Here is a 6,233-nt window from a genome sequence, read left to right as displayed (position 1 = left end):
ATCGTTATGGTTATTTTAGTTATCGTTCTTGGTGTGAAAAGGCTATAAAACTGTAACGGGCATCTTACAGAGATCAGGGATCAGCGATCAGGTGCTGTTTATGTGTAGATTAAAACTTTTTTTTAAATATATAAAATTATAAAATTAAATATAAAATGAATTATATAATATATAAAAACAATAATTATTATCATTATAAATTATTATCAATATTTTAAGAAGTATTTTTATTATTAGAATAAATACCCTCAGAAATGGTTGCTCAAAATTGTCAAAAATAAAGGTTCCAAAAGTTTTGTTTCTTTTGCAATAGAATCATTTTGGTTTCCCCAAAGAACCTTTCTGTGATCAGATCTTAAAAAAATAAATAAATAATAATAATCACCTTAGTCTGAAGAACATATTCATATTTCAACATGTTTCCATGGATGTCAAAGGCTCTTGAACCATCAATGCCAATAAAGAACCTTTATTTTTAAGAGTGTGTCTGGAGTTCTCACTTATGTTTCAATTAAGTATATCAGCTTTGTTCCAATTGTATCTGCTTATATTCTTTGGGAGAACTAAAACACACACAAATGACATTTGCACATTTGGCAGATGCTTTTATCTATAGAGCGACTATCAATTTTATAAGGATCCATTTCCTGGGAAACAAACCCAAGACCTTGGTGTTGGTGAGCTACAAATGAGAAAATTGACATACAGTAACAGTAAAGAGCTAGAAAATGAATGTGGTTGCATATTCCTCTGAAAGACTCTAAACGAAGGATGTGTGAGACAATCCAATCTCACTTCTGTCCTGAAGAAACATGTTTTAAAAAAAAATTTCTTTTTGGTTTTCTTTTTAAATCTATATTGAGAAACAGCATTTTATTCATCATTAGGCAAAATACATTTGATATAGTCTATACCAGATGTAAGATAAAAGTGTCAGGATGACAGAAGGAAGCACTGAGCTGGCTGTTGGGTCTCTGTGAGATCAGGGGCTTTAGACCCACTGCGATGAGCAAACTCAGTGAGTCTGCCGGCATCAATGGCTTATCACCCAGCAACCATTCAAGCCATTAGCAGAGATTCTGCTCATTCACCACATATTCAGCAGGTCCGCAGGGATGCCGCTTTGTGCAAAGAGGCTCTTTGGCCTCACAAAACAAAACATCATATAGAAAAAACACGAGATGATAAAAATGGAAGCAGGAAGAGAATAATCCATATGTGTCACTGTGTCTTTATTTATGAGATTTTTATGCAAAATACTTGCTCAAAGCATTGGTTCCGTAATAATATGCTTACGGTTTTACACTCTATCCAATGCAAGTTGATATTTGAATATACACAGGTCCAGAAAATGAATCATTTTGAATTATACTTTCTATCTAACTGACAGATTAACTAAATACTTTTAAAATAACATTTTCTACAATGTATTATTTTATTTTTTTTAAATGAAAATAATTGTAATACATATTAAGAAACTTTATTCTTATATATATTAATATCTGAATATACAAATCCAAATAATTTATCATTATGCATAATACTTCAACTTCATTCTCCTGAAAGAAAACTAGATTAACTACATAAAACTACATTTAAATGATATATATAAAATAAATTTGGTTAATTTCAAAATACATACATACTTACACACACGTATACACACAATAATTTAGTAGATGTGAAAAGTTACTTCAAAATGTGCATTAAGCTCTTTAAAGCGGTAAGCTTTAATGTGATAAAAAAGACAGTATACTGTGTGTGTGTGTGTGTGTGTGTGTGTGTGTGTGTGTGTGTGTGTGTGTGTGTGTGTTTTGTTCTTAAATTTAATTAAATTAACAAAAATTTCCTGCATCTCATTCAGAGGGCAAAAGGGAATTTCCACGCCTGTAATTCTTGCACCGGTGAACTTGAGTGGACATTTCCCACTTCACGTGACCTCACTGTGACCATGAGCAATCACTCCCCCATGACCATATTCACACATTCACACCACTATTCACAGAAGGAACATTCACTCTGAAAGCATTTTGCTGCCTGTTTCGCTTAAGGACATTGGGGGGACCAGAATCAAAAGAAAACAAAAGACACTTCCGAGTTCACACACTTGGGGAGTGGTTCATCGGATAGGGAGCAGACAGTCACAAAAGGGACTGAAGACGTTAATGGTACTAATATGGAGCACCGACCTTAATGAAGCTCGGATCTTAAAGGGATAGTTCAGCCAAAAATAAAAATTCTGTCATCATTTACTCACCCTCAAGTTGCTCCAAACTTATTCAAACAGTTTGCGGTAGCCATTGACTTCCATGGAAGAAAATACTATGGAAGTCAATGGCTACCATCAACTGTCTGGTTACCAACATTCTTCTTTTTAATAGAAGAAAGAAACTCATACAGGTTTGGAACAACAAAATTACTATCCCTTTAAGAGATTTTCTATTATTGTATAAAAAAAACTATCTCAAAATCCCTTTGCAAAACCACTTGTTCATCTCTGTTGTTTAGATTTAGAGTATGCAATAATTTGGTTGATGTGAAAAGTTACTTTAAAATGTAACTTTACATTAAGCTCTTAAAAGTTAGGCTATATTAAAGCTGTAATTTAAAAAATAAAAACATTTAAAATGAAATGGGGGTTATCGTCTCCAAAAAGAAAAGACTGTGAAATTTATATTTAATCATCAAGCTAGAGTATTTCACCAAAACAAGTGGGCTTTTTTGAAGGGGCCAAATTCAGAGGGTTCTCACCCGAGGCATTATATCTGTTCCCTCCCATCACCCTCATGCTCTATTCTCCATCCCTAACACTCATTCTTCTATACAAACTTGAAAGTTTGAATATGAGAGGACTGTTAACATGCAGAGAGGAGCAGCATTAGTATTCAGCTCAGCCTCTGCGGTAATGAGCTCAGAACGAGTAAACCCTCTTTCACAGCTGGTCTCCATGTTAGCAGAACTCATAATAATATGCTAAACAAAAACTCTCCGTCTCATCCAAACGGAGATTCTGAGAGGAAGATGCGAGAAATGCGACAACGCAAAAAGTGCTGTCTGTTTCTAGTTTTGGTGTTGTCATGGTGATGCCACTTGCAATTTGGGATCAGATGGGTAAAGTTAATGAGAGACACAGGACGGTTTAGGGAAAAGTCTCCAACTAACAGGAATTCCTGCAGAGAGTTTTGAAGTGAATGCCAGAAACTCAGAAAGAATAAAACATGAGGAAGAGGAAAGCAGCACACTGAGACTTCTCTCTCCCTGCTTAAGCCATTTGCTGGTCTTAGCTGATGGTATTCCAGATGAAAAGTGCAAAAAAAAAAAAAACCTCTAAATCCAGCATAGATTGGGCTTTAACTTAAACTAGAATAGAACAAAACCATTAGCCTACTTGAAATAAATTAATAAATATTTTTTTAAACTTATTTTATTTCAGCTAGTTGCCAAGGCAACATTTCTCTATTTAGTTTAAGTTGAAGTTGAAGAAGGATAAAAAACTAATAAAATGACAAAAACAACAAAAAAATACGAAATGAAAATGAAAAAAAAAAAAAAAAAAAACTGAACACTGTTTTTATGAAAATATATTGTGTAAAAATAAAAAATATCAATATAAAAAATATCAATCAATACCAACATATGGTGACTGACACTTGTGATGTAATATTGTTTTTGCTAAACCTCTATTTGTTTAGCTAAACTCATTTCATTTCGTTGGCAATAACATGCAGCACAAATTAGGAATAAAACTACAGAGTAGACCGAAGTCTAAAATAAATGTCTGTTTTCTTCTATTTTCACAAATTTGACGCCACCATGTGGTCACAATGAGAATAGTGTCAGATTGACCTCAACAGTTCAAATTCCACATCGAGTTAAAGAGATAGTTCACCAAAAAATTAAAATTCCATCATCATTTACTCACCCTCATGTTGTTCCAAACCTGTATGAGTTTATTTCTTCTGCGGAACACAATTACTGTTGGTAATCAAACAGTTGACGGTAGCCACTGACTTCCATATTATTATTATTTTTCTACTATGGAAGTCAACGGCTACTACTGACAACAGTTTGTTGGTTACATTCTTCACTCATTCATTCATTCTTTTTTTTCTTTTTGTATTCAACAGAAGAAAGAAACTCATACAGGTTTTGGACTCATACAACTTGAGGGTGAGTAAATGATGACAAAACTTTCATTTTTGGCTGAACTATCCCTTTAATTGTTCCCCTCTCTTCTTCTGGGTCTATTGTTGATATCTAGAAGAAACTAGAAAAATATATCGACGGGTCAAATATAACGCCGGCTAGCTGAAAATGGCTAGCTCTTAGTTAGTATGAACCCTTTTTCCCAAAAACATCGTCGTCAAAAGTACATCAAGCCTGCCACGAGGTCAACGTCATTTAGCTAAATTGAAAAGGTAGCGAATCTCAGCGGGCACATATAAAAGCATTACACCGTCATTAAACAGGTTTCATTTCATTTTTATTATGACAAATGTACAAGATAGTAAATCATATGAAAGAAATTACAATACAGTTAACAAAAACATCAAAAAGAACAGACGAACACAAAGGACGTTTCTAAAAGCTAAAACCAGACGGCATCTGTCCATCTGCTGTCAAACTACATCAGCCAATTGTCTTCAAACACTGGTGTCGACATCCCTCATAACAGAATATCAGATTTATTTATTTTTTATGTGAAATACAAATATATACTGTGTCATTATAGGCTGGGCCTCAATTTTAAATCGATGTCTGTACCATTGATTTTTATATTACACAAGAAACCAATACTGTTAATAGACAAAAATGCACTGTGGTCTAGTACCTAATGATGCTCTTGATCTCAGCATGTCAAATTATATTTGTAAAAAATAAGGGAAGTTTTATTCTCAAAATCTGATGCCCTAATGCTGCAAGAGCAAATGAATCAGACTAGAAGATATGTGCATGCCAAGCAAAAAACATTAATGTACAAGACATTTTTACACCGCCTTTGTCTATCAATGCTGACATCAAAACAATTATACTGTCTGTTGGGCTTTTTTTATCGAATGCTTTTCCCTCTGAGAACAGATCATTCTTGAAAATGTTTTAGCAATCAGTGGAAATGGGACAGAGAGACTGAAAACCCTCAAAGAAAAGACAAAAACAAAAAGAATGCACTGATGAAAATGAGACAGACGCACCCACTCTGAAGTGGTACAAATGTACCTACAAAACAAATTATAAACAGATGCAATCATAAAAGGACTGCTATGTATACTTTAAATGATTTTAAAATGCTTCTAATATGTTACAGCAAAAACTACAGATATACACACCAGGATAATGCAAGACTATACCATGTTTCTCAGACGTGTTCATACATCTCAGAGGGGCGTCTCACATCACGCTGCTCTCGGAAGGGTCGGAAATCATTTTAATGTCATGAATTTTCGATCTTTAAAAATAGACGAAACCAGGAGATGATGAATCTCTTCCTGTATGTCTTGTAAGAAAAATGTATTGCTTGTAATTGATGAAAAACAAAAAAAACATTAATGTCATACATCATTAGTATGTTTTTAAAAAAGGAAAACATTACAATGAGTATATTCATATATTTATATAAAGAAAATTAATATAGTGCACCGAAACACAGACATAAGCAGGACATGATGGGCAAAATAGGATCCCTTTGATGGAATATCTGCACTAAAATGAGATGAACAGCACTAAACGTCAAGGAATCCCTCAGAGAAACACACCGGTGCGGGTGAGAGTCCTCAGCATTTGATCAACTTTGAGAGGAAGATTTGGCATTTGACGCATTGAAAAGCTGCCAGAGTAAATAGTGTTTGACTTCAAATTAAAACATGGTGCTAAAACAGTCCAAAGCTACAGGATTTGATGCGTTGTTAGTATGTTGGCATAAGAAAATGAGCAATTTTTCACTATTAGACATTTCTTAGAAACTTCCAGGAATCTTTTGCTCTAATGGTGCGAGCAGCTCTACGACCAAGCGATAATTTCAGGTACAAATGACAATTTCCGTAATAAATAGTATAACAAAACAAAGCTTATAATGACATCACTTAATAAAAACATTTCCCCACCAAATGACACTATGAAACCAATCGCTAGAAATTCAACTTCCACTCCAATTAGATTATAAAATATGAACGTTTAAAAATGGCATCTGAGTGGAACCGAACGCTAAGGTAGTTAGCAATGTGTGGAATTTCATT

The sequence above is a fragment of the Squalius cephalus genome (genome assembly GCF_949319135.1).
Source record: "Squalius cephalus genome assembly, chromosome: 24".
NCBI lineage: Eukaryota > Metazoa > Chordata > Actinopteri > Cypriniformes > Leuciscidae > Squalius > Squalius cephalus.
The sequence above is the reverse complement of the archived record's forward strand: the minus strand, read 5'-3'. Positions refer to the sequence as shown.